This window comes from Nomascus leucogenys, chromosome 21 (genome assembly GCF_006542625.1).
Source record: "Nomascus leucogenys isolate Asia chromosome 21, Asia_NLE_v1, whole genome shotgun sequence".
NCBI lineage: Eukaryota > Metazoa > Chordata > Mammalia > Primates > Hylobatidae > Nomascus > Nomascus leucogenys.
In genome coordinates this window covers 47,153,430-47,167,237 of record NC_044401.1, presented here as the reverse complement: position 1 = coordinate 47,167,237, position 13,808 = coordinate 47,153,430, and the positions used below count along the sequence as shown (strand labels likewise).

The 13,808-nt window shown below is 43.2% G+C and overlaps 1 protein-coding gene and 1 pseudogene across 3 annotated transcripts in view; one reads left to right on the top strand and one right to left on the bottom strand.

Moving 5' to 3' along the window:
- The window catches only part of LOC100589116 (plexin-A1), a 334,429-nt gene that overhangs the window by 214,536 nt on the left and 106,085 nt on the right, over positions 1 to 13,808 (bottom strand). The gene's annotated exons all lie outside the window — the stretch shown is intronic.
- LOC100595221 overlaps positions 1 to 13,808 on the top strand; it is a 77,621-nt pseudogene that overhangs the window by 19,935 nt on the left and 43,878 nt on the right.

Genomic DNA, 13,808 nt, shown 5'->3' with positions numbered 1-13,808 from the left:
TGGCACATATACACCATGGAATACTATGCAGCCATAAAAAATGATGAGTTCATGTCCTTTGTAGGGACATGGATGAAACTGGAAAACATCATTCTCAGTAAACTATCGCAAGGACAAAAAACCAAACACCGCATGTTCTCACTCATAGGTGGGAATTGAACAATGAGAACTCATGGACACAGGAAGGGGAACATCACACTCGGGGGACTGTTGTGGGGTGGGGGGAGGGGGGAGGGACAGCATTAGGAGATATACCTAATGCTAAATGAGGAGTTAATGGGTGCAGCAAAACAACACGGCACATGGATACATATGTAACAAACCTGCACATTGTGCACATGTACCCTAAAGCCTAAAGTATAATAATAAAAAATAAATAAATAAATAAAAAATAAAGAGGCATAAGATCCAGAGGCCTCCTTTCAGTCTTCACAATCCAGGTGGGGCCCAGTGGCATATAATGACACGAGGTGGCCAACACTAGCATGAACAGTGCAGTGTCCACTTTCCACATGGCAGAAGAACTCCTCCCACACCAGCCCTCCTCTTAGCTCAGGCTGCTACCACAAACACCACAGACTGGTGGCTTAAACAACAAACATTATTTATTTATTTATTTAATTTATTTATTTTTTGAGACAGAGTCTCACTCTGTGGCCCAAGCTGGAGTACAGTGGTGCAATCTCGGCTCACTGCAACCTCTGCCTCCTGAGTTCAAGCAATTCTCCTGTTTCAGCCTCCCAAGTAGCTGGGACTACATGTGCGTGCCACAACGCCCGGCTAATTTTTCTATTTTTAGTAGGGGCAGGGTTTCACCATGTTGTCCAGGCTGGTCTTGAACTCCAGATCTCAGGTGATCCACCTGCCTTGGCCTCCCAAAGTACTGGGATTATAGGTGTGAGCCACCGCACCCAGCCAACAAACATTTATTTTATCGCAATTCTGGAGGTGTGAAAGTCCAAGATCAACGTGCCAGCAGATTTGATGTCTGGTAAGGGCTCTATTCCTATTTGCAGACGGTCGGTCACCTTCTTGCTCTGTCGTCACATGATAGAGAGAAAGGGAGCAAGAGAACTCTTGTTTTTTCTAATTCCTATAAAGATACTAACCTACCATGGAGGCCCCACCCTCATGACCTCCCAAAGCCCCACCTCCATGTACACCACACTGAGGGTTAGGGCTTCAACATACGAATTTTGCCAGAACACAAAAATTCAGTCCATAACATCTCCTGCAGAAATAAGTGATAGATTCTAGACCAACGATCTAGAATATAAAATATAAAAAACAACCCTTTAAAGGCCCTGGAAAATGACCAAAGGCAAGCAGAAGTTGGAGGAGAGCTGATATGTGGGAGCAGGAAATGGTACCGGGTGAGTTTCCTGCTTTTATGGGTCTTACCTAAGAGCTGGCTTCATTTGGTGCCACACTGGGAGGCTAGAGATCAAACAGAAAACCAGAAATCTGAGTCTGGGGATGGTGCAGCATCTGGAGAGTGAGGGGGAACTCCCCAGAAAGGAGAGCTCCACAACCTGCGTAGAAACTCTGCCCAAATCTCTGGCTGATCACTTAACTACATACATATAGGGCAAAATTTGTGGTATGCAGTAAAAACGGTCATTAGAGGGAATTTGGCAGCTTTAAACCTCTATATTAGAAAAGAAGGTGCCAAATCTATGATTTATAGTTTCACTTTAAGAAGCTTTAGGAAATAACCCCAGCTAATTAAACTCGAGGTAAGCAGAAGAAAAGAAGTAAAAAACATAGGAGCGGAAATCAATGAAATCAAAAGCAAACAATGGGAAAAAAAAAAAGTCAAAAATTGGTTCTTTGAAAAGATCAGCAAAATTTATAAATTCCTAGCCAGAATGATCAAAACAAAAAAGAGAACGCAATGATCAACAGCTGGAATGAAAGGGGGGACGTTACCAAGTGATACAAATAGTGCAGGCTCCTGGGAGCAGAGCTGCTAAGATGACTTTGAGGAGGGCCTCTCCTGAAAGGCAGGTAGACCCTGGACTGAAGGGGTACTGGAATAAACACTTAAAATGTTCTAATGCCAACATACATTCCCCCTCCAAAACAGGATGTTCCTCCTCACCAAAGATCACGTGGACTCCCTTGAGGGCAATCATAAGCAGAGGCCCCAGAGATAAACCACTGGTGTCCTGTCCCATCCGACAGGACGGGCCTGCAACACAGAAGCCCTGCTTCCCAGATTTCAGAGTGGCCTCTGTCCAGGCCTGATTTGCCAGCTGCGTCAGTTCCGGGAGCCTCCCGTGTTCCCTCACACACTCCCTTTTACTTCAGTTACCCAGAACTGATTTCTGTTGTTTCCAACCAAAGAACTCCAACTGATACTGGAGGCCTAGGCATCCCCAGTCAGGACAAAAAACAGGGACATGGAGTACAGCACTGAAGCCAGTGGGAAGAGAATCAGCCAAGGTTGAGTTGTTGGGACCTGTGGAGCATCCAAGAAAAGATGTGAAGTGCACCACTGGTTTCATAGGGTAGAGCTTCGGCAGAGTCCTTAGCTTACAGAAGATAACTGAAACCACGAGGTAAGATGACATTTCCAGGGAAAACACACAGTCTTCAAAGAGAGAGGCTGAGGATGTAAGCTTGGGGAGCCCAACCGTCATGGTGAGAAGGAGAGGAGGATGCACCGAAGAGACAGAGAGGCACAAGGCCAAGGAGTTGCAGAAGGGGACCAGGAAAGGCTTCCCAGAGGAAATGACACCTGAGACTTGAAGAATAAATAGGAGTTAATAGGTGAAGGATGTTCAGAGGGGCACAGGGAGGAGAGAGCCAAGTAGGAGGAAGCTACAGTGTGCCATGAGAAGGGAGCAAGAATTTGGCATTTCTGAGTATGTGCTCTGGGCCAGACTCTGAAGAGAACAAACTCTCTGGCTTACTTTCTGCAGCCTCCCTCCACTCCACCCCTGCCCCACCTTGCTGGGATGAAAGCTTGTTCTCCTTTACTTTCCAGGCTCAATTAATAGCACAACCATTCATCTATACCTTTTTCTTGCTCAAAAATCCCATTCTCCTCTAACTTTGTATCAACAATAGTGATTGGCACATGGTGAAAGATCCCAGACGAGAGTAGCATCTCAGAAGTCTTCACAGGTTCTCCATGTCAGAGCCCAAGAAAGGTTAAAGAAGGTGAAGCCCTAACCCCACATCCCCAAGCCACACCAGGTTGTTTCTGGAACTGTGCTCCTGGAAGGCACCCTAGGGCTGCTGCAGCACAAGGCTGATTGGGCAGTCGGGTGGGCCCTCCATCCTTCCCTCCACCAGGGCAACCTCATGTGGACTTTTCCTGCTACATGCTCCTGAATCATTCTTTCTATTTCCCATCATTCATTCTGGCTCAGGCCACATCAACTGTCTCCCGGATGACGCATGGCAGCCTGGAACTGCTTTCATCCCTCCAACCTCTCTGTACTCTGGAACACTCCCCATACTGCAGCAAGAATAATATTCCCAGGACACACATCTGATTGTGTCATTTCCTTGCACAAAGCCTTCAATAGTTGCACAATGCCCAGAGAATAAGGTCCAAGCCTTCTTCAAATGGCTTTTGAGAGCCTAAAGAATCTGGTTCTTGCTCACCTCTCCAGTGTCATTCCTCCCCCTTGCCTCCAACTTCTTTGGCATCCTTTGACATGCCAAATTCTTGCTCTCATCTCCTGGCACATCATAGCTTCCTTCTACTTGGTTCTCTCCTCCCTGTGCCCCCCCCAGACATCCTTCACCTGTTAATTCCTATTTACTCTTCAAGTCTCAGGTCTCATTTCCTCTGGCGGCCTTCCCTGGTCCCTCAGGCCCACACGTCCTTTCCGTGGACCAGAGAACTCTCAGTTTCCACTACCACTGCAGTCCCTGGCTGGATCTTGTCCTAGTTCTGCAAAAATTGGCCACACTGTGGATGTTGAAGCTCGGGGTCATGCCAAAAAGGAGGCTTTAGTGGTAGATTCCTATTGTCAATACACTGTGGTGACAAACATCTGTTTAGGAGTCAGAGGACATGGTCTCTAGTCTCTACTTTTATTATTAGATAAATATATAAGATCCTACATAAGTGACAATCTCTCTAGGCCTCAGTTTCGCCATCTAACTCGGGGGAATAATGATGCCTCCTTCTGTCGCCATTACAAGGATACAATTATATAACACACACAGAGAGCCTGACATAATGGTAGGCAAATACAAGGCAATGACTATTAGTGTTTCCTCATGCACAAAACAGGAAAGAGAACTTACCAGTAGCTAGCCTTCAGAATATGAAAACACTCCTTCTCTCTACTTACTGAATACTTGTTACTGCCAAATATGAAGCTAAAAGCTTCCTCCTGGGTCCTTGCTGTCCAAATACTCACAGTCCACACATGCCTGCATTTATAAGACTGCATAGGTAAAAGGCATCATCACAAAAACTTTTCACCAAGGAACTCACCACTTATAAACTGGTCTCCAATAATATATTTCCACCCATCACATCAGCCTTTCTAAGCGCTGGACAATGGAATTATGTCCACGCAAGAGAAAATAAAACCAAGACTTGTTTGACAAGCCAAATCCTCTTCTGGAATATCTTAGTATTGGTGTTACCTCGAATCATTCAAATAAAGGCTTTACCCGGCTACTTCATTTGATGAAGCGGGGAGTTTCTGTGGAGGTTACTTCTTGAGTATTTTTATTAGCAGGTCTACCAAAATCTAGAATTATGAAAGGAGACATCCTGTGGGATGATAGAACACTACAAAAAAAATTTGGAGAGAGTCCTTCAGAGAGAAGAAAAGGATGACAACTGGAAGCACAGAATTGCTAGAAAGAAATAAACAGCAGTGGAAAGAGTAAACATGTTTGTTGCATCGTTCTGGAAATGGTAACACACAGGTTGTTAGACCAAATTGAAGAGAAGAGAAAGACAAGTTATATGCTATCTGCAAGAGGTACACCTTTAACTATAAAGAGCGTGAGAAGGTGAAAAAAGGATGGAAAATGATACACCATGCAAACACTAAAAGAAAGTTAAAATAGTAAAATTAACATTAAAGTAGACTTTAAGGCAAGAAGTACCACTAGAGATAAAGAACGATATTTTACAAAGACAAAAGAATCATTTTGGCACAAATAATATACAGAGTCCAAGATTATATATATCTAATAATTATTTGCATATTTATTATTTAAAGTAAAAGTTGACAGAACGGATAGACAAACCCACAAACATAAATGAAGACTGGATACTCTGTGACTGATAGCAGACCAAAAAAAGTAAGAAAAAGAGAAAATCTGAATGACACAATCAACTCAACCAAATTGACATATACAGAACACTACAACCAACAACTGTAAAAACAAAATCACGTTACTTTCAAGCGCAATGGAACATTTTCCAGAACAGAGCATATACAAGGCCTTATGATAAAACACATCCCAACAAATTTCTCTGAAATCATACAAAGTATATTATTTGAGTACCACGAAATTAAACTAGAAATAAATAACAGAAAGATAGCTATGTAACTAGAAAAGTCCCCACACTGGAAGCAGTATACACATAATAATATATACCTCAAATTCAAACAAAAATCAAAATAGATTAGAAAATATTTTGAGGTAAATGATGAAAATGTGATAAACCAAACTGTGGAAAAAAGCAAAAGCTGTGCCTAAAGGAAAAATTATAGCCTTAAAAGACTCTACTAGAGAAGAATGGTTTAAAATCAATCTAAGTTCCCACCTTGAGAAGCTAGAAAAAGAACAGCAAAATAATGCCAAAGAGAATAGAAGACAATAAATAGTAAAGGATACAAATCAATGACATAGAAAATAAGTGTACAATTAAGAAAATCAAGAAAGGCCGGGCACGGTGGCTCACACCTGTAATCCCAGCACTTTGGGAGGCTGAGGTGGGCGGATCACCTGAGGTCGGAGTTCGAGACCAGCCTGGCCAACATGGCAAAATCCCGTCTCTGCTAAAAATACAAAAATTGCCCAGGTGTGGTGGCGTAATCCCAGCTACTCAGGTGGCTGAGGCAGGAGAATCGCTTGAACCTGGGAGGCAGAGGTTGCGGTGAGCCGAGATCGTGCCATTGCACTCCAGCCTGGGCAACAAGAGTGAAGGTCCGTCTCAAAAATAAAACCAACATTTGACTTTTTTTTTTTTTTTCTTTTTTGAGACAGAGTCTTGCTCTGTCACCCAGGCTGGAGTGCAGTGGCATGACCTCGGCTCACCGCCACCTCTGCCTCCTGGGTTCAAGCGATTCTCCCGCCTCAGTCTCCCGAGTAGCTGGGATTACAGGCGCGCACCACCACACCCAGCTAATTTTGTATTTTTAGCAGAGACGGGGCTTCTCCATGTTGGTCAGGCTGGTCTTGAACTCCCAACTTCAGGTTATCCGCCCACCTCAGCCTCCCAAAGTGTTGGAATTACAGGCCTGAGCCACCATGCCCAGCCAAATGTTGGTTCTTAAAGATTTAAGAACCAGCATTTGATAAAACTCTCAGCAATAGAAATTGGGAATAGAAATTTGATAGAGTATCTAGAAAAACCTACCAGCTAACAACATAATTAATGATGAAATAGCGAACATTTCCCTCTTATGTCCACAATTAAGAGAAAAATATGCACTATAATTATTTTTTATTTTTATTTTTTAGAAACAAAGTCTCACTCTGTCACTCAGGCTAGAATGCAGTGGTGCGGCAATTATAGCTCACTGCAACCTCAAATTCCAGGACTCATGTGAACCTCCTGCTTCAGCGCCCTGAGTAGCTGGGACTATAGGCACGTGCCACCACACCCAGATAATGTGTGTGTGTGTGTGTGTTTTGTTTTTTTGTTTTTTTGTTTTTTTTGTAGAGATAGGGTGTTGCTGTGTTGCCCAACTGGTCTCAAACTCCTGGGCTCAAGCAATCCTCCTGCCTTGGCCTCTGAAAGTGCTGGGATTACAGGCATGAGCCACCATGCCTGGCCACACTATAATAATTTCTATTCAAAACTGTACTGGAGTTCCAGCCAATGGAACAAGGTAAGAAATGGAATTCTTAAAATTCCAACCTTTAGAATGGAAAAAGTAAAATTGCTAGGACTTTTAGATGACATGACTATATATGTAGAAAAACTTAAGAACTACACAATACATGAACTAATAAGTCAATTTATTAAAGCCAATACATAAAAATCAATTATATTACTATATACTAGCAAGAAATAAAAAATTAAAAGCAATAGTATTTTCATCAGCATCCAAAAATAAAACCCTTAGGAATAAATATAACAAAAAAGATCTAAGATCACTACAGAGAAATATATGAAACATTGTTGAAAAGCCCTGCACAAATGGATATACATATAATGAACTGAAAGACTCAAGAATGCTAAGATGTCAATTCTCTACAAATTGATCTATAGATGTTAATCTGACAAGTTTGACTCTGAAATTGATACAGAAATACAAAGGACCTAGAAAAGACAAGATAATTTTGATTTAAACAAAACAAAATAGGCTGGGTGTGATGGCTCACGCCTATAATCCCAGCAGTTTGTGACGCCGAGGTGGGAGGATCACTTGAGCCCAGGAGTTTGAGACCAGCCTGGGCAACACAGGGAGATACCGCCTCTACCAAAAACAAAAAACAAAAAACAAAAAACAAAACAACCGGCAGGGTGTGGTGATGTGTGCCTGTAGTCCCAGCCACCCAAGAGGCTGATGTGGGAGGACTGCTTAAGCCTGGGAGGTTGAGGCTGCAGTGAGCCACAGTCATGCCACCGCACTCCAGCCTGGGTGACAGAGTGGGATCTTGCCTCAAAAAAGAAAGGATTAATATACAAGATACACAAGATAATTATAACTACCATAAAGCTACAATAATTAATAGTGTTACTAACACAGACCATTTGAACTAGACACAGTCTAGAAACAACCCACACATACAGAGTCAAGTGATTAATGATAAAGGCTCTCCTGCAATTCAGTGAGGAATGATCGTTTTAATTTAATTCACAGTGGTCAGAGACCTAAATGAGAAAGATTTAACTGATCTACAGATTCAATACATTTCCTATCAAAATCTCAGCTGCCTTTTTGTTTTTCAGAAATAGAAAAATCCATCCTAAAATCCATACAAAATTTCAAGGAATCCCAAATAATCTAAATTGTCAGGGAAAATAAACAGAAGTAGAGGACTCACATCTCTTGATTTCAAGACTTACTATAAAGTCCAGTAATCAAGACAGTGTGGTACTGGCATAAGGACAAAGAGATACATGGACTGGAATTCTGAGTCCAAAAATAAATATAATCAACCCTTATATTTACACTCAATTGATTTTCAACAAAGGTGCCAATTCCACACAACGAGAGGAAAAAAACAGTCTTTTCAACAGATGATGCTAATAAACTGAATTTCTATATGCAAATGAAATAAACTAGACCCCAACCTCACACCATATACAAAAACTAACTCAAAATGGATTACAGACCCAAATGTAAGAGCTAGAATTATGAAACTTTATAAAACACAGGAATCCAACTTCATGACCTTAAACTGGGCAATGGATTTTTAGATATGACACCAAAAACACAAGTAACCAAAGAAAAAATAGGTAAGTTGAATTTCATCGAAATTAAAAACCTTTGTGCTTCAAAACACACCATCAAGAAAGCAAAAAGATACCCCATAGAATGAGTGAAAATATTTATGTATCTAATAAGGAACTTCCAGGATATATAAAAAATTCTCCAACTCAGAAATAAAAAGACATATAAACTAATATAGGCAAAGTAATTGAATAGACGTTTCTTCAAAGAAGATATATAAATGGTCAATAAGTACATGAAAGATGTTCAGCATCACTAACCTTAGAGAAATGCAAATCAAAACCACAGTGAGATACCACTTCACACTCGCTACAATAGTTATAATCAACCAGACAGACAAGAACAAGCATGAGGTGGGATTACTTATAATCAAACAGACAGACAAGAACAAGCATGAGGTGGGATGTGGGAAACTGGAACCGTCATATACTCCTTTGGAAAACAGTCTAGCAGTTCTTCAAAAATTTAAACTTAAGAGTTATCATAGGCCGGGTGTGGTGGCTCATGCCTGTAATCCCGGCAATTTGGGAGGCCAAGGCGGGTGGATTGCGAGGTCAGGAGTTTGACACCAGCCTGGCCAACATAGTGAAATCTCATCTCTACTAAAAATACAAAAAATTAGCCAGGCATGGTGGGCGCCTGTAATCCCAGCTACTCGGGAGGCTCAGTAAGGCAGGAGAATTGCTTGAACCTGGGAGGCAGAAGTTGCAATGAGCCAAGATCGTGCCATTGCACTCCTGCATTATCATATATCTGAGTAATTCTACTGAGAGATTAACATGCAAGGGAATTAAAAATATATGTCCAACTAAAACTCATTTGTAAATGTTCTTAAACAACCCAAATGTCCATTGATTGACAAATGGAAAAAATAAAATGTGGTCTATCTATACAATAGAATATTATTTGGCCATCAAAAGGAATAAAGCACTGATACATGCTACAATATGGATGAACCTTGAGAACATTATGTTCAGTGAAAGAAGCCAACCACAAAGGCCACATATTGTATGACCTTAAATATTTACATGAAATGTCCAGAATAGGCAAATCCACAGATACAGAAAATACAGCAATGCTTTCCATGGGTTAGGGCTGAAGGGTGAGGGGGAATTACTGCTGATGGGCATGCGGTTCTGGGGAGTGATGTAAAGATACTCTGGAACTAGAGAATGGTCACTGGTGCACAATTCTGCAAATATACTAAAAACAATGAACAGTACACTGCATCTCCACTAGAGGAATAGTGAACATTAAGACAACTGACAGCAGAAAATGGTGGTAGGAATGTGGAATACATTACTGGAGGGAAAGTAAACTGATATAACCACTTCAGAAAAATGTTCAGCAGTATCCACTAAAGCTAAAAGCGCATATACTCTGAGACCCAGCAATTGTACTTCTCAGCCTTTACTTTCTCAATAAAAGTAAAGGCTTATGTCCACCAAAACACACACACAAAAATATTCATAGCAGCATTATAAATTGTGGTATAGTCAGGCAAGGAAATACTATACAGCAATGGAAAAGAACAAACTACTGCTAAATACAACATGGGTGAATCTCACAGACATCACAGAGAGCCAGAAAAACCAGAAAGCCAGGAACAACGTCCTGTACTCTCCCAAGTCCACAGAGTGCAAGAGCAGGCAAACCAATCCGTGGTGGCAGAGGTCCAAGTAACCGTTCTCTTTGGAGAGTAATGATTAGAAGACGGTCCTCAGGAACCTTATGTGATTCTAGAAATGGTCTATATCTTGATCCAGGTCATGATTACACCTATGTAAAGAGGCTGTGATTACACCTATGTGAAGATGTGCAGACCTGGTGACTTAAAATTGACGTGTTTACTGTTATACCTCAATAAAATACATATTAAAAGAATATGTTGACCAACCACTGTGGCCAGAGAGGCCAAAGAAAGAAAATACAGCTCCCATTACAGTAAGTGTCTCTAGTGGAGATGGGCAGTTTCCTCGAAAAAATAGGTCATGGCATGGGACAGGATAGTTATGGCCTCTAGAGGCATCAAAGAGAGCCCATCAAGAATATACAGTAAGTAGCAGAGCTGAGATTTGAACCCAGGTCTGCCTCTGAAGCTGGTTCTTCCCACTAAGCTACACTGTTTTCTATGATGAAACAAAGCCCAGACAGCTGTCCAGACAAAAGCCTCCCAGGCTCCTTCAGTTAGCTTTTCCGAAAATTTCCTTATTAGCAGAGAATTCTCCTTCAGAGCAATGTCCCGTAATCTTGAAAGCCAGAATTTTAACCCAGACATGCTGCCTTTCCATGTTCTCTATGCCACAGTGACTCCAGGGCTTGTAGGTCCAATCCCCGCTGTGTGCATATCATCAAAAGCAAATGCTGACATGCAGCCAGACGTCCATTTAGAGACCTATCTGCCAAGAGTCTTCTACCAGGTGTGGCCACTGATCATCTCAGTCAACTCACAGATGCTGAGGGCTAAGGATAGGACAGCAGTTTTCTGGTGGGCTGTGAAGGCTTGGCCAGCTGGCTTCCATGCCTCCATGGCAGTCATTGTCTGGCTATGAACTGTAGTCTGGCACTGAGGGATAGGAACACTCAGGACTGTCACATTGCTGCATGCATAGCCTCCTCATAGGAAGGACCTAAGAGGCGAACAAGTCTTTTTCTTTGCAAAGAATCTTCTAGCTTTGCCAGATTCCACCATGTTACCTTCATACAGCATCCAGATACCTGGCTGGCAAGGCATTCAGTTATTAGACAGTGGGCAAGGAAGGTCAAGCTGCCCAGCAATAAGTCCCACATACCAATCTGGGATTGATGGGCTCAGAGAACAGTGGCTGTGCACTCCTGGGTGGCTGTCAGAATTCAGGCCTATTGTGCTTGCACCTGGTCTCAGCGTAGTTTGTTACCAAACAATCTGGAGAAAAAGCCAGAAACCAGGAGCTTACAACCCTGCCTTTCCATCATGAAGCAGTGTGGCAGGAGCTTAGAGGATAGGCTGGTTTACAGAAAGGAAGCAAGTGTCTGCTACCCATAGAATGCGTGGGGTGGGGACAGCCAGTGGATGCGGAGGCCCCTATAAGATACAACAGGGCTGCTGCTATCATTCTGGCAGCTTCAAGCTGACTTGCTGCACTGCTCCTTAGCAAACATTCACTCATCCCTCCACAGTCTCCACGTAGGCCTAGGAGCAGATGCAGTGGGCATGCAGACCACAGCCCCACCAGCAGCTGTCCCAGTCAGCTGCTCACATCAGGCCTGCTTTAAACCCATTGCCAATGCCATGAGGCCTGTTGCAGGAGGAACCGAGTTTTCACAGACAACAGAATCAGATGATGGGGAGATGCAAAGGCCAGGGCTGCTGTTTGATGATCCCCTGCTGAGAACTGGTCCTTGGTAATGAGGCCCACTGCCTTTCAGGAAGAGACCTGTGGCACTAGGTAATGGTGGCCAATCCACTCAGCATCTGTGGGCAGGAGAGTTCATCTTCTTAACTGGAGAAATGTGAAGGCTACCATGTTGCCATGGTGATTCCTATTACAGAATACTGGGCCCCATACAGACAGGCCATCACTCCATATGCCTTCGCTGATTTCCTCTTAAAAAATACATTTTAATATAGAATCAAAACCAGTGCAGGTAACAAACAAATGAAAGGCAGAGAAGCAGGCTGCCTGTCACTGAGGGGATCCGGTCACCTCTGGGAGACTGACTCAGAACTTCTGGGTGGAACGCTCACAACTCTGCAGGAGTTTACAGAGCACAGAACCCCAGCAAGGGACTGGGCTCGGCTCTGTGGGAGACAAAAGTCAAACACCGCCAAAGTATATTTATGGAGGAAGAAGAGAAGCTCATCTGCAAATAATTATTAAAAAGGTGGAAAATACTGATTTCCACCTAATTTAGGGCTACCAAATGCATAAACATTAAGAGGAGGAAAAGAGTCTGTCTAGTTAGGAAGACCAGAAAGAGCTACCTAAAAAAAGTGAAGAGGAAAACACTGTGACACCTCCCCTGCCAGACTTTGCTTTACAGGCCCTTCACTCAGTCCCAACATGGCTGCGGCCATCACCCAACTCTATGTGTGGAAAGAGGCTCCAAGGGAGGTGCTAAACTGTTCAAAGACAGCTGGGTAGTGGCCAAATCAGGATTCGAACCCAGGCTTTTCAGACTGTCCTCGGCACACTCTACAGCCCCCAGGTGGTATGTAGCCTAACCCAGAAAGAATGAATTTCAAATAGAAAATGGGGAAGAAGAACGGGTAAGAAGAAGACATTCAGGGCTGACAGCAAAGAGTAACAGATACACACAGACACCACAGTCCTGGGCAGAAGAGGGGAAGACAGGCTGAGGCAGGAAGTCATGAAGGACAAGAGTAAAGTTCAGAGGCCACCAGGTCTCAAAGGGCCTTGAGTGCTACCTACGGAGCTAGTAACTGCATCAGGTTCAGCAGAGGGAGAGTGAAAACAAGGCTACGAACAGTTCAGGTGGAAAGCAGCTGACAGCCCCTCATGGACTGTGCCCTGCTGGACAGACTTATACTGGGGTGGGGAGCAGGGGTTCTGCAGGCAAAGGCCAGGGCCATACCAGAGCAGGCACTTGCAGGCTCAGCCTTCTGTGGGTGACAGCACAGATGTGGGGCAGGGAAATGCACAGTCAGCTGATGGGGAAAGGAAGCCAGGGTCTTTTTTTGGTAACTATCAATGCCCTAGAAGTGGCTTTCCAACATCTGCCAGGAAAGCTTTTCATTTAAAAAAAAATAAGGCAAGAGGAAAATCTATCTGGCAAAACCCCAAGCTACTCAATTGTAAAGAGAAAACAACAAAACTGCACTCCTCCTTTTTACAAGGACCTGCTGGCTTCTGGCTTTCAGTCATTAAAAGAGACAGGCAAGAACGTTCTGCAGAGGTACTGGGCCCTGAACTCACAGGATATTATCCACCTAGCCCAGAGAGAGCAGTCGGCAATTGTTTACGGTAAAGAAGCCTCCTCACCCTTGCAAAACAATCCACAGCAGGGCTCCTTTAAATAACAAGTTCCTATGCAGCCATAAAAAAGGATGAGTTCATGTCCTTTGTAGGGACATGGATGAAGCTGGAAACCATCATTCTGAGCAAGCTATTGCAAGGACAGAAAACCAAACACTGCATGCTCTCACTCATAGGTGGAAATTGAACAATGAGAACACGTGGACACAGGGTGGGG